This window comes from Ascaphus truei, chromosome 5 (genome assembly GCF_040206685.1).
Source record: "Ascaphus truei isolate aAscTru1 chromosome 5, aAscTru1.hap1, whole genome shotgun sequence".
NCBI classification, from domain to species: Eukaryota; Metazoa; Chordata; class Amphibia; order Anura; family Ascaphidae; genus Ascaphus; species Ascaphus truei.
In genome coordinates, this window is record NC_134487.1 from 112278482 (window position 1) to 112303982 (window position 25501).

Genomic DNA, 25501 nt, shown 5'->3' on the forward strand with positions numbered 1-25501 from the left:
CCCTCATCTCGGAACTGATCGACAGGATTCAGGGGGCCAAAATATTTTCCAAACTAGACCTTAGAGGGGCGTCCAATCTGATTAAAATCTGGGAGGGCGATGAGTGGAAGACCGCAACAACATGCGCAGCGGTCATTATGAATATCTTGTGATGCCCTTCGGCCTCTGTAACGCCCCGGCTGTATTCCAAGACTTCATGAATGAGATCTTTTGGGACGTTCTGAATATCTTCGTTATTGTGTATCTGGACGACATTCTTATCTTCTCCCGGAACCAGAAAGAACATATCTGCCGCACCAAGGTGGTCCTTTCTCGCCTCTGCGCTAACAAGGTCTATGCTAAAATGGAGAAGTGCTTCTTCCACCAATCTTCCACAGCCTTCCTTGGCTACATTATTTCTGATAAGGGGTTCATCATGGATCCAGAGAAACTGAAGGCAGTTCTGTATTGGCCGCAACCTAACTCCCTGAAACCTATTCAACGTTTTCTCGGGTTTGCGAATTATTACCGGATGTTCATCCGCAATTATTCTACTTCAGTCACACCCATTACCGCCCTTACTAAGAAGGGTAGGATCATTCCACATTGACCCCTGAGGCAACTAACGCCTTTGGGGTACTCAAAAGGGCTTTAGTTTCTGCCCCTATTCTCCACCACCCGGACACTTCCCTTGACTCTCGAGGTCGACGCCTCCGACACAGAAGCCGACGCAGTACTGTCACAAAGGTTTTTCCCCCAAGACAAGCTCCACCCCTGTGGCTTCTTTGCCAAGAAATTCTCCCCGGCCGAGAGGAATTATGACGTCGGTAATAAGGAGCTCTTGGCTATTAAGTTAGCTCTACAAGCATGGAGGCATCTCCTTGAAGGCACGAGAGAGGCGGTAGCCATACTGACTGACCATAAGAACTTGTTGTACTTCAAGGGGGTCCGCTGTCTGGGGTCCCGCCAAGCTCGCTATGCATTATTTTTTTCTCGCTTCAATTACTCTATCTCGTAAATTCCAGGCACCAAGAATGTTAAGGCCGATGCTCTTTCATGTCAGTTCACTACTGAGGAGAAGTCCGATGAAGTCTCCGAAATTATTTTACCCTCTAAGTGCATAATCTCTGTCAATTCATTTAACATCTTGGATAAAGTCTTCAAAGCCCAGTCTCACATACCCAGCGGGTTAGAGGTACCAGAGGGAATTCACAGGGTTTCAAGAGAACTCTGGATTTGATCAGACGTACCTTCTGGTGGCCAAACATGAACAGGGATATTCAAGACTTCACGAAAGCCTGTCCGGTATGCGCACAGAGTAAGTCCGCTAAACAGAAATCGTTGGGTCTTCTTTTGCCCCGCCCCATCCCTGAACGCCAGTGACACGTATATCGATGGACTTCATAGTGGAACTCCCACCATCCACCCTTCAAGGGTATGAATATGATTCTCATAGTAATGGATAGATTCTCAAAATAGGCACACTTCATCCCCCGAAGGATGTTGACACCTTGATAAAGTCCCACGGGATTAAACGCGTTTGTGCGTTGGCTGTGTTCATCTCTCTGTGAGCTCATGCAATAAACACCCTCAGTTTTATGTTTGGAGTTTGCCCGTGAATTTTTCCTTCAGGATTACTTCTGGCAGCAGTGCTCCTTTGCTCTTCTCTTCAATTGTTGCTTCTGCACTTCAGGACTGCACGCAGTGGAACCACTGTCCATTATTAGCTTTCTGGACTTCAAGATACCCCCAGGGCAGGTAATGGGCAATAGCCCTTATGTTATTACCTTGACCCCTTCTTTGGGGAAGCTTATATTTTAAGAGGGGTGTGCATTTTTGACCACGTCTGCGGTAGTCTGGCTGACTGACCTCTAGGTCTTTATTTTGCCCCCCCCCTTAAATGCATATTACCTATATTACCTCATGAATATAATATAGTGTTCCTATCTCCTATTATTTCTTCAACTCTACGATGATTTGGTGTACACATTGATATTGAGCGTCTTTCTCCACACCATTCTATATCACACTTCATCCCCCTCAAGGGTCTTCCTAATTTCTCCACTTTGGCCGATGTATTCACGAAAGAGGTCTTCAGGCTTCATGGTATCCCTCATTCTATTGTTTCAAACAGAGGCACACAATTAATCTCTAAGTTCTGGCGGGCATTCTCCCAAAGGCTCGGCATCTCCCTCCTGTTTTCCTCGGGTAATCACCCTCAGACCAACGGGCAAAATGAAAGGATGAACCAGTCATTGGAACAATATCTAATGTGTTTCGTGTCGGAATCTCAAGTCAATTGGATGGAATTATTACCCTGGGTAGTGTTCGCTATCAATTACCTCAGGAACGAGTCTACTCAGGAGTCCCCCTTTTTCGTTAATTACGGTTTTCACCCCAGCCGCCTTCCCCTCTTCCCCACCTCATCTGGTGTTCCAGCGGTTGTTGTTCGGGTTGCTAAACTACAAGCTTCCTGGAGAAGGATTCAAAGGGCTTTGTGGGGCGCAGTTCAGAGACAGATTCAAGCAGATCGGCGTCACCAAAAGGCAAGATCGGCATCGCCAAAAGGCACCAGAATATAGGCCAGGGGACAGAGTCTGGCTTTCCTCCAGGAATATCAAGGTTAAGTCACCTTCCCTCAAATTGGCACCCCAATTCTTGGGACCCTTCAAGATCCTTGAACAGGTTAACATGGTAGCTTTTCGTCTCCAGTTACCTCCACCAATGAAAATATCCACAGTCTTTCATGTATACTTTCTGAAACCCTTCGTTCAGAGTGCTCACTTTCCTGATCGCCCCCTCAGACCCAATCCTGTCACCATACAGGGAAAGCAAGAGTTTGTGATACAGTCCATCCTCGATTCCTGACTCGCAAGAGGCAAGCTTCAGTTTCTCGTTCACTAAAAAGGCTTATGGACCTGAGGAGTGATCTTGGGTGCCTCTCCACCACATTCACGCTCCAGCTTTACTCAAGCTCTTCCACCAGACGTTTCCCCACAAGCCATGGGAGGATCGTCCGTTCGATCTTCAGGGGGGGTACTGTAAGGAAACGGGGGACATGGCCCTGTGGCGTGTGTGTCCCCTACCTTGACGAACTCCCGCAGCTGTCGCCCGCATGTCTCCATCGGGTCTCTGCTCCCGACTGCTGTGTGCCGCCATTCTATCACTCTTCGGCAGCACACGCTACCGCAGTTCCGTGTCGAGCGTGTGCAGGGTTTACAGGGCGCACGCGCACATTGCCTCCTATCCCAGCCCGGCACGGGTGGCCCCAAATACCGCCTGTCACGGGACACCATTCCTCACATTCTAGGTACTCACCTGGTGTCCTCCTCCTCTCTGCCCCTGAACCTATCCCTGCATAAGCCTTGACGCACCTCCGCTCTGCCTCTGCCCTCTATTGGTCAGCCGCACTTTATTACCCCAGTGCTTCCTCTCCTTCCTCGCTCTGCATAGCCTTGTGGTGTTCGGAGTTCTGTGCCTGGCTTTCCTCAATGTTTCAGTTCGTGTCTCTGATCCGGCTCGTCTGTGTACCCCCTCCGGATTTGAACCCCGGCTTCCCTTGACTACTTGTACCTCTCTGACCCCTTGACTTGGCTACGGACTACGACCTTGCTGTTCTCTCCTTCCTTTGACCCACGGCTTACAGACTCACTATTCGGAACTCTGGCGCCCAGGACTCAGCAAGTATCTAACCATCTTCTCTCACCAGACATGGCAACATACCCTACCACACTCTGGGCACACCCTCACTGCTGTGGGTGTGTGGTATACTCCCTTCCCACTACAGTACTACAGTACAGTACAGTCTGGTCTGTTGGAAGCACAGCGTTACAGTGGTCTGTGGTCGGGAACTCAATGTATTCGTACCCGGTTTCATTTGATAACCGCAGACGCACTTATCCAATTGAACTTAATTGGATAATGCGACTACCTCCGGCACTGTAACAACTCAGAACCATTTATATAACCACAAGTCAATTATCCACTTGACTTTGTGGTTAAGGCTGTTTCCATGCTTGTCTTGTGGTTAGCCATTTAGACAATGTTGCAATTGCTGCTGCTCACCACTAACCACAACCGCACTTAACCAATTAACCCCTTAAAACCTGGTTGGAAGGCCCTTATTCTCCATGGGCACATTTAGACATATTATTACACATTTTCAGGACTGCAGTCACTGGACCGCAGAACTGACAATACAAATATACCTTTTTTGACTCAGGGGCACCCAACCGGGTAGAATACCTTTATTTCATGGCAAGGGTAACCCTTCACCATCACACCCACCCCCTGTGCCCCCCCATAAAAACATATTTTATTATTTTACATACAGGCTTAATACCCCAAGCCTGCGGTAGTCCCTGGTGGTCCTTACGGGTGTGCACAGGCCCCACAGGGCATCAGAGGGGGGTGCCCACAGGGTCTGGGGGTCTCCGGGTGGTTCCCGCTAGGCACTGTGGGCCTCCTGGTAGTCCCTGTGGGTCACCGTGGGTCACAATGGGGTCCACGGGTGGGCCTGCGAGTGTCTGAGGACCCCCGGGTAAAACCCACAGGTGTCTGGGGGCCCTTGGGTTGTTCTCACAGGGGTCTGGGCCCTCAGGTGGTCCTTGCGGGTCTGCGGGCCCCCACAGCTTTGGGGCCCCCGGTTCATCCCCTCAAGTGTCCCCCATGGGTCCGCAGGTGGTACCCGTGGGCGTCCGGGGGTCCTCAAGTGGTCTACATAGGTCCCCGCAGATCTAAGGTACCAACCTTTTATGTAAAAAAAATAAAACATGTACTACATTTAAATAAATCAATACCCCCCCTCCATCCACCACTACCAAACACATACAGTACAGTAATGTGCAAAAATAACTATTATCCAGATATGGATAATAGATTATTTGCCCATTATTAAATATATAAACCAGTATAAATAAAGTAAATAAATACAGTTCTACTTACCAAAGCAATATGATGGATGACCACGTCAGGATACAGAAGGTGTCATCTGTTGCCACAAAAATACATAGCAAATACATTCTAATGTCCCCTAACCCATTAATAACCTTATCGGTTAATAACTGCAAAAGTAATTAAGGGGTTAACCCACCCTACCCCGATACCCACACACATAGCCTAACCACCCTCCCCAGGCAACTACCCCCACCCTTTACCCATTCATTTGTACAGTGGCTTCATCATGCCCATATATTATATATAATATGGGCATGATTAACCAATATACAAAGAAATGGTTAAGTATTAACAAAACATGCCAAAATAAAAACATCACATTGCAAAAATAAACACAGCACATTTCAAAATCCAAACACCACATAGCAAATCAAAATCAAAACATCACAGAGCCAATAAAATTAAAAACCTCACTTAGCAAATCAAAATCTAAATATCTAAGAAATGCCAATCAAACAATTGAATTGTACAGTGTGTACATGATGCAAATAATCTGTTCATCATGTAACACTATGCCAATCAATGTTCAAACTAAAAGAAAAAATTACAAACAATATACAATGCCATTCAAACAATAATACAAACAAAGCCAGAAGTAAACCGAAATAAATTACTATCAATTAATCCAATCTAAAATCAATTACAGAAGTCACTATTAAAATCCCAAAACCAAACAATTCTAAAATAAATGCAAATTCAAAGTAACACCATCAACCAAAATCTAACTACCAAAATCTAACTACCAAAAAGAAGCCACTATTAAAAAGCAAGCCCCCACCCTGAAATAAACTATTTAAAACACCACATAAAACATAAAATTACATCTAACTAAATAAAAATACAAATTAGATTGCATAACCAGTTCTAAGCAAACTACATATAAAAAACAACAAAACAAGCATTTGCAATACAAGCATTTATTGTCCCTGTATGTATGTGATATATATATATATATATATATATATATATATATATATATATATATATATATATATATATACAAATACAACTGTATGCTCATCTGCATGTCTTAGGCAGGTCTGCAACCCCGCCTTTCCCCATTATCACCCAGCATACAGCACTTCCACTGCAGCAAGGGATTCTGGGAAATGACATGCAAATGAGCACACAGTGTCACTTTTTGCCTCAAAAACCATTTTTAACATGGTTCCCTATAGTCTTAAGCTTGGAGATACATAAATACAGGGGCAATAAATAGGCATAAAAAACAATTAAATGACATGAAAAATAAAAATACATAACAACCATATATTGTCCCTGTATATATTGTCCCTGTATGTATGTATGTATGTATGTATGTATGTATGTATGTATGTATGTATGTATATGTATGTAGTTATGTATGTATGTAGTTATGTATGTCTGTAGCTATGTATGTATGTATGTATGTATGTATGTATTGTGACAGAAACCAGGGGTTGGTAATAAACTCCATATACAGGGCTCCCAGGATACTGAACAGTTTCTGTCCTGTCTAAGCTGAACAGGGCAGCCTCGTAGTACAGGCACTCCATTCCACAGTTTGTCTGCTGCCTGTTTTCTGTCACCAGTCATGCTGATTAGAGTTCAGGTATATAAGACCTGTTTCCTGTTTCCTCTGGGCCCCGCCCAAGAGCCTGGAAGGCTGCTGAACTGCAGAGGGGTGAGAAAGCCTCTTTCCCAAATCGCTTCATTCATTCTGTTAGTTTGTCTAAAGACTGCAAAGGTACTTATTTTGTTGGTGGAAGTGGACAAGCCACTTCCAACTCTGAGTCAGGGACATCTAAGTTTTAAGTTATCGCTCAGACGAGCAGCTTTTTGTTTGGCTTTGTTTTCTGTTTACACTGTAGCAGTCCCAGTGCCTGGGACTGAATAAACCAGGTATAGCCTGTTTAAAGGAACAGTACGTGACGTCTCATCATTTAACCTACCCTAAAAGACCGTGTTCTAACAGTCCCGGACAGACGGCGGAGCCCCGGAGTAAGCCGTTTGTCACATATGGTGGAGAATGCGGGCAGAGCACTAGGGGGTCTGCGGGTTGAAGAACTTTGAAAGAAAAAAAAAAAAGTTTTTTTCATCCTCTGCAAACAAGATGGAAGACGTGGTGGGTGCGCTGGTACGCAATGTCGCTGCCCAGAAAGACGCGAATGAAACCCAGCAACAGCTGTTAATAGCCCAGCAAGAAACTAATGCAAACCAGCAGCAGACGAATGCAGCCCAGCAACAGCTGCTAATAGCCCAGCAAGAGATTAATGCCAACCAGCAACAGGCGAATGCAAACCAGCAACAGACGAATGCAAACCAGCAACAGACGAATGAAGCCCTGCAAAACGCGAATGCAAACCAGCAAGAGACAAACCGCTTGCTGAGAGAGGAGCAACAGCGGTTCGCTCAGGGCTTACAGCAGGAACTCGAGATCCTGAGGGGGACTATCAGTAACCTTCCACTGGCAGCGGCAGCCCCAGTTCCGAAAATGACCAGGGCAAGCCACTACCTTCAGAAAATGGGACCCTCGGATGATGTGGAAGCCTATCTTCTCACGTTTGAACGCACGGCACAGAGAGAGGGATGGCCAGAAGCTGAGTGGGCTGGTCTAATCGCACCCTTCCTAAGCGGCGAACCCCAGAAGGCTTACTTTGATCTAGAGCCAGCCGAAGCTAACGTCTATGCAAAATTGAAGTTCGAGATCCTCGCCCGCCTCGGCGTAACCACGGCTGTTCGTGCCCAAAGGTTTCACGCATGGTCCTTCACGATGGATAAAGCCACCCGAAGCCAGATGTATGACCTCATCCACCTCGCCCGGAAGTGGCTACAACCCGAGATCAACTCAGCAAGCCACATCGTGGAACGGTTGGTCATGGACCAGTTCTTGAGGAAACTTCCCTCTGCCTTACGTCGTTGGGTCAGTCGGAGTGACCCCCACAATGCGGATGAGCTTGTGGCCCTTGTAGAAAGGTACAGTGCAGCAGAAGAGCAACCGCAACCCACAGTCGTGGAGCAACCCCACTACCCGAGGTTCCAGGACTCTGCCAGAGACGGTAAAAGGGTACCGGGGTTAAGGGGCGCTGAAGAGCGGCGACCACCTTCACGCCGCTCCAGCAACAGTGGTTCGCACACTATGGGCAATAGCCAACATGGGGAGCCGGGAAAAGGCTCTAAGTGGGACACAGACTATGTACCTAAATGTGTAAATTGTCATGAGAGGGGCCACACAGCAAAAATCTGCCCACTAAATGATGAGCCCATGCAATGCAACAGCGTGGAACCTTATTCGCTGTTGTCCCAATGTATGGGCCCTAGCCCAGAGGACCCCTTGAATAACCATCTGTGGGCATTTGTAAAGGTTAATGGTAAGAGGGTTCGGGCACTTCTTGACTCTGGGAGCATGGTCACACTAGTGTCCGAATACCTATTGCCCATTAAGAAGAAACAGGTAAACAGTTCACAAAGAGTGGCAATTTGTTGTATACATGGGGATAATCATGAATATTCCACTGTTGATGTTTATTTTTTTAAACAGAATTTGGTTCTTTAGATTTCAAGGTGGGTGTTGTACCCAAACTGGCACATGATGTGTTAATAGGGACCGACTTTCCCCATTTTCTAAAAATGTGGTCCCCAGCTCAGAATAGCGCCCAGAGTTCAATAGCGGACCATAACGAAGTGTTAGAAGAAACAAATCCTTTCCCTTTTTCAGAAATGGATGTTGACGAGGGCCCAAATAAGAAGGGGGAAAAGGAGGAGTGCTGTGAAATTCCCTTCCCCATCACTACTTTGGTAGGGAATACCCCAAATCAAGATGTTGATCAGGCACTTACCACCCCAGTACAGGATAAGACCCTCGCTGACCTAGAGGTCAGTCCTGGGAGTTTTAAGAAGGCCCAGTGGGAGGACCCCACATTAGCGGTAGCAAGGGGAAATATACGGGACCAGAATAGTACTCATGGCCAACCAGATAGGTCACTTGCTTACCCCTACTTCGAGGTAGAGAACGACCTAGTATATCGGGTTGATAAAAGAAAATCAGTTACAACTAAACAATTGTTGGTACCACGGACATTCCGTAACGTAGTATTACACCTCGCACATAGTCATCCATTGGGGGGACACCTAGGGGTGGAAAAGACAAAAGAAAAGGTTCTCCGAAGCTTTTATTGGCCTGGGGTTCTGGCAGAAATTACAAACTATTGTTCCTCATGCCCAGAATGTCAGATCACCGCCCCGTTCAAAGCATACCGCAGCCCATTGGTACCCCTTCCCATAATAGAGGTACCATTTGACCGGATTGCTATGGATCTAGTAGGACCCCTAATAAAGTCTGCTAGGGGACATCAGCATATATTGGTAATATTAGATTATGCTACCCGATATCCGGAGGCAGTTCCCCTACGTAGCACCTCTGCTAAAAACATAGCAAAAGAGTTAGTACTTCTGTTTTCCCGGGTCGGAATTCCTAAAGAGATCTTATCTGACCAGGGAACACCATTTATGTCCCAAGTAACAAAAGAGCTATGTAAACTCCTAAAAATCAAGCATCTCAGAACCTCAGTCTATTATCCACAAACAGATGGTTTAGTGGAAAGGTTCAATAAAACCTTAAAGAGCATGTTACGCCGGGCGGTCGATAAGGATGGGAAAAACTGGGACTGTTTGTTACCATACCTGTTATTTGCCATTAGGGAAGTTCCCCAGTCATCCACAGGCTTCTCCCCGTTTGAACTATTGTATGGCCGACATCCAAGGGGCTTACTGGATATAGCCAAAGAAACTTGGGAACACGAGGTTACCCCTTACAGAAGTGTAATAGAGCATGTTGCCCAGATGCAGGACCGCATTGCTGCAGTCCTACCCATAGTGAGGGAACACATGGAGAAAGCTCAAGAAGCACAAAGGAATACGTATAATAAGGGTGCTAGGGTCAGAATTTTTTTTCCAGGTGATAGGGTACTAGTTCTGGTTCCCACCGTGGAGAGTAAATTCCTTGCTAAATGGCATGGGCCATATGAGGTCTTGGAAAGAGTGGGAGAAGTAAATTATAGGGTAAGGCAGCCAGGTAGGAGGAAACCTGAGCAAATTTACCATATAAACCTACTCAAGCCCTGGAAAGATAGAGAGGTCTTGTTAACCCTAGTACCCCCAGGTCCGTCAGAGAATCAAGAAACTGACCCAGAGGTTAGCATAGCTGAAACACTGTCCGTGCATCAGAAACGAGAGGTCCAGAGTTTAGTGAGAAGGAACAAAGAAATCTTCTCTACACAGCCAAGTGAAACTAACGTAATTAAACATGACATAGTCTCTGAACCGGGGGTCCGAGTTAACCTTAAACCCTACCGAATCCCAGAGGCCAAGAGAGAGGCTATAAGTTTAGAGGTTAAAAAAATGCTAAAACTAGGCGTAATTGAGGAATCCCAAAGTGGGTGGAACAGCCCTATAGTTTTAGTCCCAAAGCCAGACGGTACAACAAGGTTTTGTAATGACTACCGGAAACTAAACGCGGTGTCAAAATTTGATACTTATCCTATGCCCAGGGTGGATGAACTTGTAGAGAGACTGGGCAAAGCCCGATATCTCACAACCCTAGACCTAACAAAAGGGTACTGGCAGGTTCCCCTCACAGAAAGGGCAAAAGAAAAAACAGCCTTCTCAACCCCAGACGGCCTCTTTCAATATAAGGTGCTGCCTTTTGGCTTACATGGAGCTCCCGCCACATTCCAAAGAATGATGGATAAAATTTTAAAACCACATGTTCGGTATGCTGCCGCCTACCTGGATGATGTGGTAATCCATAGTGAAGATTGGCAGTCCCACCTTCCAAAGGTCCAAGCTGTGCTCGACGCAGTTCGGTCTGCTGGACTAACTGCTAACCCCGCTAAATGCACTATTGGTCTGGAGGAGGCCAAGTATCTGGGGTATTCTATTGGTAGAGGGTTACTCAAACCCCAAACACTCAAAGTAGAGGCGATACAAAATTGGCCAAGGCCAGTCACAAAAAAACAAGTAAGGACCTTTTTGGGGTTAATTGGCTACTATAGGAGGTTTATTCCCAATTTTGCAACTAAGGCAACCCCACTAACCGACCTCACAAAAGCAAGAGGACCGCTAATGGTAAAGTGGTCCCCCGAAGCCGAACAGGCCTTTAGAAGCCTGAAAGAAGCTCTCTGTGCCCAACCAGTGTTGGTCACACCTGACTTCTCCAAAGAGTTCGTAGTCCAAACAGACGCATCTGAGGTAGGGCTGGGGGCGGTACTCTCCCAGGAGTCTCAAGGGGAGGAGCACCCCATCCTTTATTTAAGTAGGAAACTAAATCCCCAGGAGAAAAATTACTCCATAGTCGAGAAAGAGTGTCTCGCAATAAAGTGGGCTGTAGAGACACTCAAGTATTATCTGTTGGGGAGAAAGTTCCGATTGGTCACAGATCATGCACCCCTTACCTGGATGTGTCAAAATAGGGAGAAGAACGCTAGGGTGACCAGGTGGTTCCTAAGCCTACAGCCCTTTAAATTTTCTGTGGAACACAGGTCGGGGCACAAACATGGCAATGCCGACGGGTTGTCAAGGATGCACTCCCTAATATCCATGGTCGCTCACCCCTCGAGGTCTGAGCTGGGGGGGAGGATATGTGACAGAAACCAGGGGTTGGTAATAAACTCCATATACAGGGCTCCCAGGATACTGAACAGTTTCTGTCCTGTCTAAGCTGAACAGGGCAGCCTCGTAGTACAGGCACTCCATTCCACAGTTTGTCTGCTGCCTGTTTTCTGTCACCTGTCATGCTGATTAGAGTTCAGGTATATAAGACCTGTTTCCTGTTTCCTCTGGGCCCCGCCCAAGAGCCTGGAAGGCTGCTGAACTGCAGAGGGGTGAGAAAGCCTCTTTCCCAAATCGCTTCATTCATTCTGTTAGTTTGTCTAAAGACTGCAAAGGTACTTATTTTGTTGGTGGAAGTGGACAAGCCACTTCCAACTCTGAGTCAGGGACATCTAAGTTTTAAGTTATCGCTCAGACGAGCAGCTTTTTGTTTGGCTTTGTTTTCTGTTTACACTGTAGCAGTCCCAGTGCCTGGGACTGAATAAACCAGGTATAGCCTGTTTAAAGGAACAGTACGTGACGTCTCATCATTTAACCTACCCTAAAAGACCGTGTTCTAACAGTCCCGGACAGACGGCGGAGCCCCGGAGTAAGCCATTTGTCACAGTATGTATGTATGTATGTATGTATGTATGTATGTATGTATGTATGTATGTATAGCCATAGGGACATACATAAATACAGGGACAATAACTTTCCTTAAAAAAAAAATAACACATAAAAAAAACAATTAAAACCTGTAAAAATACAATAACATACTTTTATTTTATCCCATTTATGCTTGTTTTGTGTGCTGTCTATCTTTAATTATTTTGTTGATACATTTATTTTGTTTAATGACCTCATCCACCGAATCCCAGGGACACCGCATGCTCAAGAACTAATCCACGCACAGGAACAAGGTAAAAAATAAAAACCCAAGTCTTTTCTTCTTTCTTTCCATTTGTAATCCATACCGTCAGTCTTCGGGGGCCTTCCGGGGTCTTCAAGGTCTTTATCTGTATCTTCCTCTTCATCTGTATCTTCTTCTGGCACGCTCTGGTCCGGCTTCTTGCTCTAAAATGAGGCAACATAGGCTTCTATAGGCTTATGACGTCACATTTCCAACAAATGGTTCCCACGGCCCTGATTGGGCAGTGAAAAACATGTGATTTTGTGTGTGTTTTTTATTTTTTTTATGATGTCATGTAAAGGAAATGAAGCCAGCCAATCATAATGGCTGTGCTTCATTTCCCTTTAAGATTATGTCATCAAAAGCAAGATGGCCACCGTCACATGGTACTTGAGCCAATCAGTAGACCATGCAGTAGACCATGTTACAGATTTTTGGGGGAGAAAGTATGTGACGTCATGCAAAGGGAGTCACATGGTACTTGAGCCAATCAGAGAGTGGGCACTAAATCCCCAATCTGATTGGCTCAAGTGCAGGGAAGAATCGGGAGGCCCCACAAGGACCACCCGAGGGCCCCAGACCCCCGTGGGAGCCACCCAAGGACCCTCAGACACCTGTGGGGTTGACATGGGGACCCCCAGACTTGCGGGCCCATCCGTGGACCCAATTGTGGCCCATGGTGGCCCACGGGACCACCTGGAGGCCCATGGCACCTAGCGGGGACACCTGGAGACCCCTAGACCCATGGGCACCCCCCTCTGGCACACTGTGGGCCTGCAGACACCCGTCAGGACCACCGGGGACTACCATAGGCCTGGGGTATTAAGCTTGTATGTAAAATAATAAATCATGTTTTATGGGGGCCACGGGGGTGCGTGGGTTATGTATTATTTATTAAATATGGTAATGTTTATTGTGGGGCCTAGGAGGTGGGTAATGGGGCTATTCTCTGTAGTGTTTTTATTGTGGGTAGTGGGGGTGGGTAGGCCTCTTGGGTGGGGAGTGGGGGAGGGTGGTTAGGCCTCTGGGGTGGGTAGTGGGTGAGGGTGGGTTAACCCCTTAATTACTGTAGTGGTTACTAACTGCTAAGGTGATTAAGGGGTTAGGGACATTAGATTGGCTCTTGTTATTCTTCTGTATTTTTTGCAGCAACGGAGAGCAGGGACGGGGTGAGAATAAGGACGGCCTTCATCGTGAGTGCCTGGCAGGGGTGAGTGCAAGATGTATTTATTTTATTTATTCTGCTTATTGTATTTGAAATGGGCAAATGCATTATTATCCATATGTGGATAATAGTAATTTTGCCCATTACTGTATGTGTTAGGGTGGAGGGGGGGGTGTATTTGATATAGTAATGTTTATTGAGGGCATTGGAGGTGGGTAGTGGGGCTGGAGTGTGTTGTGTTTTTATTGTGGGTAGCGGGGGTGGTTGAAGGAGGTAGTAGCCCCAAGGATGGGTGTTTATACCATGCGGGAGGGGAGAGAGTGTATTTATTTTAAAGTATTTATGTATTTTTTATGTATTTTTTGGGCACAGAATTAGTACTGGAGGCAAGCGGGGACCCCCGGACACCCGTGGTGACCAACCGAGGGCCACCGCCGGCCTGTAGTATAATTCCTGGTCATCCAGAAACAAATAAGATATGTTATGTATTTTAGGGGGGTATAGGGGTTGTTGGGGGCACATGGGGTGGGTGTGTTGTATATTGCAATGTTTATTGGGGGCAATTGTCCCCAATAAACATGCTATTGTGCCTAAACCCCTTCTTTGCCTTAGTGGATTGCCACTAAAGTAATGAAGCTGCATTAATGTATTTTTTGATAATAGTCTGCGGGAGCAGGGTGTCTCCTGAGCTGAACCGCTTTGATTTCTGGCACAGGGGCCCCCTGCTTCCCAAGTTACAAGCCCTGGTATGGGGCATCAGCTGCCAGTGTCACCACCATTTTTATTGCGTCCACGTCATGTAACGTGTGACATGTAAATAATGGAGTAGATACCGGCACCCCATATCTGGGCCTGTAACTCGGGAAACAGGGGTCCCCGAGGCTGAAATCAATGCGGTTCAGCTGAGGAGACCCCTGCTCCCGCACAAAATAAATCAAAATACATTAAAGCATCTTCATTAACATAGTGGATATCCGCTATGGTAATTAATTATTGTTTATTGATATGTGTGTTTTGGCACTAGTGTAGATGTGCAGGGGGTCTCCAGAGAAGAACCGCATTGGTTTCAGCCTCAGGGACCCCTACTTCCCGAGATACAGGCCCCGTTATGGGGTGCCGGTATCCCTCTGCAGGATTTAAATCCCCATGGTCACGTGATCACGTGACCATAACCTGGCCTGTATCTCAGGAAGTAGGAGAACCCCTACTCATCTACACTAGGAATAAAAATGTATTTTAAAATATTTTTTTCTGGTGAGATTTGTACAGAGAGAGTGGCGGATATCTCTGCTGCAGACAGGTCATTTCGCCACCGGCAACTCGCCATGTTTGCTCAGGTTGCTCTCACTGATATTCGGGTCTTCCTGCATACCGTGAGAGCAACTCGCCAAAAACATGGCGAGTTCAAACCCCTGCCGAAAATGCTGTAATTTACTCTAAAGAATTTGTGGAATTTGGGCTGGAAATATTTAGAAAACACACCCCTTTCTAAACACTATGCCTGATTCCCATATTTTTTCATCAGTCATTTCACTGTGATAAACAGACCCACTAAGTATAGCAAAACAAAAACAGTGTAGACTTTAAACCTGTGTGTTTACATTGTCATTTCTACACTGGAATAGGCAATCCAGCCTAGAAATCTAATTATATCATTTAATTTGCCACTGAATAATAATTATCAGTAGAGATGCAAGAATGTCTTCAAATTTGCTTAACAATTTTTTACAGCCTTTTCTTATATTTCATGTTTTTTAAAGTTCACATTGCGCATAATTTTACAAGAAATGCTGTCCTTTTTTACACAATTGAGCATTATAGGCAGTATGTACATACTGTATATGGCCGCAAGACTTGCACTTTCAATGCTTAACAATAGTTTATTTGCAATGCTCGAGTTTTTTTTATTTGTTGTGGCAAACTATGCAAATGTTATCTTACTGTATGCACTTTCAATAATATAAATCTGTTTGAAAATGGTCCTAAGGTATTCCATTGTACACCGGGAGATATCTTATAAAGTGATACATTTCTCAACAGGAAATGAGAAATAGCTCCATGTATATTTGTGTTTGATGTGTAATCATTTCTGTTAATGAGTGGCATTAACTACATTGTCATTATTTGGCTCATGCTACGATGTTGAATAATGCATAAAATAAAAAAAAACAGCAGGGTAATAGAAAGGACTGTGTAAATGGCTGTTATGTCCCATTTGAGCATGAGCAGCATGCAAAATAATTTATGACTATGTTATTCAGGTCAACTACTGTAGGTACAGTAATTAAAATGCACCTTGAATTGTTTTCTCAGCTACTGGTTACTGCAACATGTATTTTCTTTTGAATTAATATCACTATTGACACATCGTAGTCAGAACAGTCCAGTTCATGCATTATAATACTTTTGCACTGTTGCTTATGGAAAAAAAACGTTCTGCCTCATATACACATGTGAGCGACATGCGCAGCGCACAGCACGCACCCTCTATGCACAGACTTCGTGCAGACAGGCAAACAAGGGGTTAACTGCATCCATTATCCCACATCTGCTACTGACTCCACCCCTGCCTATCAGTACACATCATACCTGTGTTTGTATTACCCTGCAGCAGTGGCCTATCCCGCTGTCAGTTACCTTGCACCTGAGTGCTACCTCACCATTGGCTAACTGTCCTTTAAATACTCAGCCAGCCCTCCTGCAAACTGGCTGAGCATAATCTCTTGTGACTTGTGCTTACCTCAAGCTTCCTGCTGCCCTGCCTTCTCTGATCCTTGTTGTTTGACCTCAGCCTGCACCCGGACTCCTGATTTATCTGACCCCTGGACCATGGCTACGGACTCGATTATTCTACTCTCTATACCCCTGGACCCCGGCACCGCACCAACGATTATCCAATCTCCACTCCTTGACCACGGCAAGTACCACGACCAACCTGACCTCTCCTTCCCAGACCCGCCCACACGACTACCGCTCTGCACTCCGGACATGGCTGCTCGGTTGTTGGTCAGTGGCTATCAATATTCCCACCTCAGCCTCGCAGTCCCGCCTTGTTTGTGGTGAGCACTCGTAACAGTATGCTCAACCCCCCAAACATGGACCCCGCTGAGGTGGGGCAAGTCTTGAGCACGCATGCCAACATGTTCGCCAAGTTATAAAAATATCTTGAGCAAAGTAATCAACGCATGGAGCTGCTGCAACAGACAGTTCAATCTATCACGGACCAGACACAATGTTCTCCTCTCCACTCTGTGACTTCCGTGGTGGCAGTTCCTGTCCCTGTGTCAATGACCACTGCCTCATAACCTTGAATACCTACCCCTAATCTCTATGGCGGTGATCCCCATGATTGTCGCTGTTTCCTGAACCAATGTTTCATTCAATTCGAATGAATGCCTTCCCATTTTATGTCTCAGAGATCTAATGTGGCATATATAATATCTTTACGAACTGATGAAGCCCTTGCCTGGGCCACATCTGTCTGAGAGCTGAGGTCGTATATCACAAATGACATTGCACGCATCACCAAGGAGTTCCGAAGTGTCTTTTACATGCCTGGACACAACTGCTGCCTCATCCCTCTTGCATATCTCCCTGAGTACCCGTTCCGTGGCCCGGTACGCCCTCAAGTTCCACACCATAGTCGCAGATACCGGATGGAGTTCCGCACCATAGCCGCAGAGACCGGATGGAATGATGAGGCATTGATGGCCGCCTTCTGACAAGATCTCTCCGAGAACCTGAAGGATGAACTCGCTGCCCAATAGTGCCCCACCAATATCGAGGAGCTCGTCACTCTATGCATCCGAGTAGACCAGCTCGTCACTCTATGCATCCGAGTAGACAGGAAAGGAGAACCAAGAGAACCCGTCGCAGGCAGAGTATTCTAAAATCCCACACTTTATACACAGAAATTGCTTACCTGTCCCCGCCAAAGACTGAGGAACCCGTGCAACTCAGCGTCAATAAGCTGTCCTCCGGTGAGAAACAGCGCTAATGCAATGCTGGACTCTGCCTGTACTGTGGTAACACCAGACACCAGGCACTTACTTGCCCTCACAAGTCAGGAATGCTAAGTCCCAGTGAGAGCCAGGAGAATCAAACTGGGAACAATATCCACTTCTCCTACTAATAAGATGCAAACTAGAATTCTAGTCCTGTTACGCTAACCGGTGATTCCTTCCATACCACCGCACAAGCCTTTCTGGATTCTGGGTCAGGGGGTAATTTCATTGATCAGGGGTTCGCTGAGAGGAACAAAATTCCCCTGGTACACAAGAAGCATCCAGTCGGACTGGAGGACATCGATGGCTGGTCTCTAGAACCAGCATTTATTTCCCTGCAAAGTGCTCCCTTCCAGTTGCGGACAGGGCAGCATTACATTGACAGGATCCAGCTGGACATCATCCATATCCCTTCGGTCAACGTTATCCTTGGACTCCTATGGAGCCAGGTACACAACCCATGAATAGACTGGATGGATGCTGAACCCTTCCAATGGAGCTCTCATTGCCTCTACAACTGCTCCTTCTCCACCAAGAAATTCGGTACCGGAACAAGAGAAGATACACTTACCTGAGGCCTACTCCGAATTCCAGGATGTATTTAATAAAACACAATCTGACGAGCTACCACCTCACTGGTCTTTTGATTGCCCTATTGATCTGCTGCCCGGCTCTATGCCCCTGAAGACCCAGTAACGCGCGTGGGTCGGCGCACGCTCAGCCCTGCTTCCGTCCCTGATTTGGCTGCATTATAGGGCACACCTGTGTACACCAGCAGCCTATTGGATTTGGTTTCCTGGTTCCGCCCAGGCTCTTCATTGGAGTATCTCCCAATTTATACCCTCTTGCTCCAGACACACATTGCTGAGCATAGTCTTGTGTGATGCCGTGCCTTGCTGCATTGAGTGCCTGTATCTCTTGCCTTGCCTGGCCTGTTTATCCTGCCGCTGCCAGGCCCTGTTATGCAATTTGGACTCTGCATCTCTCTACTTCTGATCCGGCTATCGTACGACCATCCTCCTGTCTCCAATCCTGACCTTGGCTACGTACCCCGACGATCCTTCACCTACGAGAAAACCACCACTTCACTAAATTAGAGAGGTGTTAGATCCATCAAACCACAACCGCCTTCTTGGGTTATATCATCTCTCATACCGGCCTCGCCATGTATCCAGCCAAGGTGAAAGCGGTGCTGGATTGGTCTCGCCCCACGACTCTGAAAGCCGTACAACGCTTCCTATGCTTCGCCAATTACTACTGTAGATTCATCCAGAACTTCTCCTCTGTGGTAGAGCCCATTACAGCCTTAACACAAAAAGGCGTGGATCCCGCCTCTTGGCCCTATGCCGCTATCCAAGCATTCGAAAGACTGAAAACAGCCTTCGTCTCTGCACCCATCCCCGTACACCTGGATCCTAGTTTATCTTTCACTCTAGAAATAGATGCATCTGATGTCGGGGCCAGAGCTATTTTGTCACCGAGGAAGACCCCCCAAGCCAAACTTCAAACAAGTTTTTTCTTCTTCCTAACAGAACTATGATGTAGGCAATCGAGAACTCCTAGCCATCAAAATGGCATTAGAAGAAAGGACACACCAGCTTGAGGGCACAGAAAAACCTAGCTTTGACACACCAGCTCGAGGGCACAGAAAAACCTAGCTTTCTGTCTAATTTATAGAAGATAGTGCAGACTTAGAATGGAAGTGATCCATTCCACAGGTTCACAGTTGCTGAGACTGTGGGATAGAAACTCCAGGCCAGAGATTAATAGTTCTGTTTTTTCCCACACCTGCTCTTCTAATTACTAGAATAGGTATTTAGAGCAGAGGGTTGCTTTTTTACTCTCTCACCTTGAGCTGAGTGCAGTGCAGCTCCCCTGCATCCAGTTTGGGGAGGACGCCCCCTTCACATACTGCAGCATCTGAGGATCTAATGGAACGCTGTCCCCACCTCACAGTTAAGGACTCAATGTTATTCTATCTTTGTGTTATTTTTAAGCTGGTAAATGGCTTAGAGAGCCAATATTGCAAATATGGATTTGCATGTGAGTTAGACTCCTGACAGGAGTAGATGTTATTTTTATGAGTTTATTTTGTTCTTAAACTGACGGTGCTTAAAAAGGTGTAGTGTCACTAATGGAAGAATAAACCACTGAAGGTTGAGGGCTAAGTGCCCCTTGTGTGTATACATGTGTTTGTCCCATTTTTATGCAAAACAAACCCTAGAAGACTGTGTCAGGAAGAGCCTGGGCAAGCGGCAGCGCTACAGAAAGGGAGCAGTTTGCCACAATATCGAAGGCACTCCGTGACTGGGGTTTCGACAAGCATGATGGTCACTTTTTTTTCTCGCTTTAACTTTATCATTTCATACCTACCTGGCTCTAAAAATGTGAAGGCAGAAGCTCTCTCCCGTCAGTTCCTTGTAGAGGACAAGATGGAGGATCAATAGGAGATTATACTCCCCTCAGCATGCGTAATCTCAGGTAAAAACTTGTAGAAATCAAAGTTCGAAATTAAAAAATCATATATTTCTGCAACAGTTGCCATGGTATCTGCTGCAGCATTAATTGCAGAACATATTAAAAATGCATAACTACAGTCAGGTTTTTTATACGTCTGCGGTGTACACATTATGTCCAGTCAAGTCAGCAATTGTGCAAGGATAGGAATTTAGAAAAAGCACAGAGCATTGACTTTTAGAGGTTTTTTATTATGAAACGCCTCAATTTGATAATGTCTTTGGCGTATTCAAGTACCAAGGTCAATTCACAATGGACCACAGTACGTACACTTGTTTTTTTATCTGTTTTTTAAACACCTGCAAATCGACACAGTAGCACAGTACTGTACACATTACAATTCATTACAATTCATAAATTTCTGCCACCTGGTGGCTATGCGAAGAATTGCACCCAAAGAAATCCAAAACCATTAAATTAAACAGATCAACTGCGGGTGCCTTGTGGCATGAATGCGGGAATGCAGAGCTAATACCGCGTGTTATACAGCAGAGTACACGAAAACAGCTCTGTGATTTATTCGAATAACGGCCGCTGCAGCTGTACATTAGATTCCTTGGAGAACATTTTCAAAGTCAATCCCACATTCCTGAGGGTCTCGTAGTCCCAGAGGGTCATCTTTTCACCATGCCTGCCTATCGTAGGAAGGTTCTGGAATGGAATTCATTCATGCTGCCAGGTCACTCCTCCAAGTCTTCTGGACACCCAGGTATTAGGAGAACCATCGACTTCCTGGAACGGGCTTTTTGGTGGCCGTTTATGCGGAAGGAAATCAGGGAATTCGTCACAACGTGCTACATGTGCTACATGTGCTCAAAATAAGACTCCTCGTAACAAACCTACAGGCTTACTTCAACCTCATCCTATTCCAGACTGCCCAGGGACCCAACTGTCCATGGACTTCATTGTAGAACTACCCATATCCAAAGGGATGAACACCATCCTGGTATAGTGGACCACTTCTCCAAGCAAGCTCACTTTGCTCCCCTTAAGAGTCTCCCCAATGCTCCCAAATTATCAGAGTTGTTCTTTAAGGAGATTTTTTTTACTCCACGGGGTACCCCAGGTTATTGTCTCGGATCAAGGGTCACAAATTATTTCGAAATTTTGGCGGTCCTTCTGTCAGCAATTGGGAATCTCACTTCATTTTTCCTCTGGTTACCATCCGCAGACCAACGGTCAAACTGAACGAACTAACCAATTTTTGGAACAGTTCATTCGCTGCTTTATCTCTGACACCCAGGACAACTGGACTAATCTTCTACCCTGGGCCGAGTTTGCACACAACAATTTATGCAGTAAATCAACTATGGAGTCGCCCTTCTTCGTCAATTACGACTTTCATCCATCTACCCTTCCCATTTCAGCGCCCAGATCCGGGGTGCCGGCAGCAGACAACAGGGTACCACAGGGAAATCTCAGGAGAGCAAATTCCATGCAGAAGAAAGAAGCGGACCGGCACCGACAGAAAGACCCGACGTACAGTCAAGGAGAGAAGGTGTGGCTATCCACCAGGAACATTTGTCTCAAGGTGCCTACACTTAAATTGGCACCAAGATTTATCGGTCCATTCACCGTCATTGAAAAAATCAACCCGGTAACCTACCTCTTACGCCTACCACCCCCATGAGAATCCCTTCAGTGTTCCACACCTCGCTACTAAAGCCCCATATCTAGGGCTCTTATTCTCTTGCCCCGGTCTCGCTTCCTTAACCACTCCTCATGGAGGGGCAACAATAATTCAAGGTACAATCAGTGCTGGACTCCAGGATCACCAGGGGAGCTCTCCACTCCACTGACTGTGTAACATCAAAGTGTAACATTTAAGTGTGTGGCAGAGTTAATCTTGGAGTTATAATCTCTGGGTGTTTTCTTTCTATATCTTTAATCATGGATGCATTCTGAATATCTGGACTAACATTCTGACTTATTTCTTCAAACAGGTATGTGTGAGCTGGATTCTACTATCAATTGCTACAGATTTTAAAATGTATTAATATTGGTATGTGTGAGCTGGATTCTACTATCAATTGCTACAGATTTTAAAATGTTTTAATATTGGTATGTGTGAGCTGGATTCTACTATCAATTTGCAAGATCCTAAAATATAATTAACAATTTGGTGTGTCTGAGTTGATTAGGCAGACCCCTCCCTTAATTATTGGTTAATGTGGCTGTGTTTTAGAATACTTAAGGCAGGATACATTTGCTGTGAGCCATATGTCTGTGTAACATCAAAGTGTAACATTTAAGTGTGTGGCAGAGTTAATCTTGGAGTTATAATCTCTGGGTGTTTTCTTTCTATATCTTTAATCATGGATGCATTCTGAATATCTGGACTAACATTCTGACTTATTTCTTCAAACAGGTATGTGTGAGCTGGATTCTACTATCAATTGCTACAGATTTTAAAATGTATTAATATTGGTATGTGTGAGCTGGATTCTACTATCAATTGCTACAGATTTTAAAATGTTTTAATATTGGTATGTGTGAGCTGGATTCTACTATCAATTTGCAAGATCCTAAAATATAATTAACAATTTGGTGTGTCTGAGTTGATTAGGCAGACCCCTCCCTTAATTATTGGTTAATGTGGCTGTGTTTTAGAATACTTAAGGCAGGATACATTTGCTGTGAGCCATATGTCTGTGTAACATCAAAGTGTAACATTTAAGTGTGTGGCAGAGTTAATTTTGGAGTTGAAATTGGAGGTGAAGATTTGAGGAAGATCTGGACTCTGTACAACAACTTTGCAACTGTGAGAACTTAACTTTCTAAAAGCTTTGATTATTTGTTCTCTTACTATCCTCCAATAACTGGGAAGTCTCTTCTCCTGTATCTCACTATGCCCTCCTTATTGCTTTTTCTGTTTACTGTTTCCTCACTCCTTGGTGAATGTCCCTGTTCTCTCCAACTTCCCCACTCCCCACTGTACCATTATTTATACACCTCTCTCCCAACAACCCTCAATAAAAAACACCCACACAAATCCTCTATTCACACCCTCTATCTACTCCTTCCTGCTGCTGGGGATCTCCCCTAAGCCTGTAGCCAGACATACACACCTGATCTCATCCACGGCTACCTGCCATATCTTCCCCTGTAAATGGTGTTAACCTTTTCATTTAACACAGACTAACCTTAAAACTTGCCCCACAAATTAAGCATCCCAATAGCCTGCACTCATGGCTACTGTCCCACAGTCACTTATACCACCCATTGTGGCCAAGCACACCCATCTACAGAACTTATTCCCTCACCTGCTGTCTCTGTAAGTTTCCCCTCAAACCTCTTAGATTGTAAGCTCTTCGGGGCAGGGATTTTCTATCCCATTGTCTGATTTTTGCTGCACTTATTGTATTTTTAAAATTCTCTGTACTGTATTCTTTGTGAAGCGCTGAGTACACTTTTGGCGCTATATTAATAAAGACATACAATACAATACACTACCTGGTACATTGGAGGGGTTTCGGACCAGAGGAGCGATCTTGGATTCCCAAGGGTCAATTATATGTCCCCCAGACTCATCTGGGCCTTTCACTCAAAGTACCCTTTCAAGTCCCTGAGACGCACAGAGGTTGCTCCTGAAGAGGGTTTACTGTGAGGATCACCGTGAAGCCCCACCTTCGTCCCTCATCCCGTGACATCACAGGTGACGCACGTCAGCCGCAACTTGCGCGCATGCGCTGCGTTCTTAGGACCAGAGACACTGCAGGGCCACTGCTGCACTGGCTTGTCTGATCCGTGTTGTTTGACCTAAACTTGCACCCAGACTCTTGACTTCTCTGACCCCTGGACCACGGCTACAGACTCGACTATTCTACTCTCTATACCCCTGGACACGACACCGCACCAATGACTATCTGATATCTCCATTCCTTGACCACAGCAAGTACCACGACCAACCTGACCTCTCCTAACCTCACCCGGCTACACGACTACCACTCTGCACTCCAGACGTGGCTGCTCAGTTGTTGGTCGGTGGTTAAAGCACATCTAAAGCACATCTAAGTTTCACGGCCTCCCAGATTGATAAGGAATTGGTCATTGAGGAAAGCGGTTTACAGTCAATTTTGACTTTCAATTTTGATAATCAAATTAGTTTGTGTAATTCTAATGGAGAGCATAATTCTTTCTCTACTTCTACCCATCTTTTCAATTTGGGGTCTATATGCCATTGGGTAATTTGACATAATTGGGCCACTTTGTAAAAGGACAACAAGCAAGGTACTGCTAAGCCACCCGCCAATGTCGGCAGACCCATTATCCCTTTCTTTACCCTCAGTCTTTTGTAGTTCCATGAATTTAGATATTAAAGATTGGCGGGAAAGGATATCTCTACGTACGACCGGCACGGGAAGAGTTTGAAATAGATACAGAATTCGAGGAAGCAGATTCATTTTTATGCAATGGATTCTACCAATCCACGATATGTTATACATGGACCAGATTCAAATTAAAATTTATAGCTATGAGTTTTTTCATGTCCTTTGGTAAGTTTATGTTTAATGCCTCAGATTTTGCATGATTGATTTTAAAGCCAGAGATCCTGTTGAATCTCTCTAGTAGACCAAATAGATTAGGCAGGGAGGTCAAAGGCCTGGATAACATCAATACTACATCATCCGTATAGAGATCCACTTTACAGTGGCGGCCGCCTTTATTCTCCTGTGGCTGCCACCGCGGGATTTTTAAAAACGCGGCGGCGGCGGCGTGGCTTTTTTTCACGTGGTTTCCCGCGCCGCGGGCGCTATCAATGATAAGTGCCATTAGCGCTTATCTAATGATGCGGCTGCCGTGCAGGAAACTCCGATAGAAACGGAGAAAAGCCCCGCATTTATACGGATAAGTAGGAGAAAAAAGGCGGCCGCAACAGTTATGCGTTTGGTTTTTAATTTGAATCCCCGAGATATCTGGGTTTTTCCGGATCTGAGTCGCTAATGGTTCCATACTTAGGGTATATAATAATGGGGAGAGTGAGCAACTCTGTCTCGTACCACTTTTGATATGGAAAAATTCTGAGGGAAATCCTTGCTGGGTAACCCATGCCATCGGTTTAGTATACAATGCTGCGATCACTTTTAATATTCTATTCCCGAAGCCAAATGCCCCATGCGTGGTATTTAGATATGGCCAGTCTATCCTGTCAAATGCTTTTTCAGCATCTAGACTGAGCACCATTGAATGGACCTTTTTAGTGTTAGCCAATTCAATCAAATCGATAATTCTTCTCGTAATGTTGGCTGCTTGTAGGTTTGGCTGACTTGTCTAAAACAGAGTCGATCATCGTATTAAAGTCCCCTGCAAGAATCACGTGACCTTTAGAAACCTTGCTTAACGTATTGAAGAATGATGAAAAGAACACATGGTCCTGCTCACATGGGGCATATACAGTAT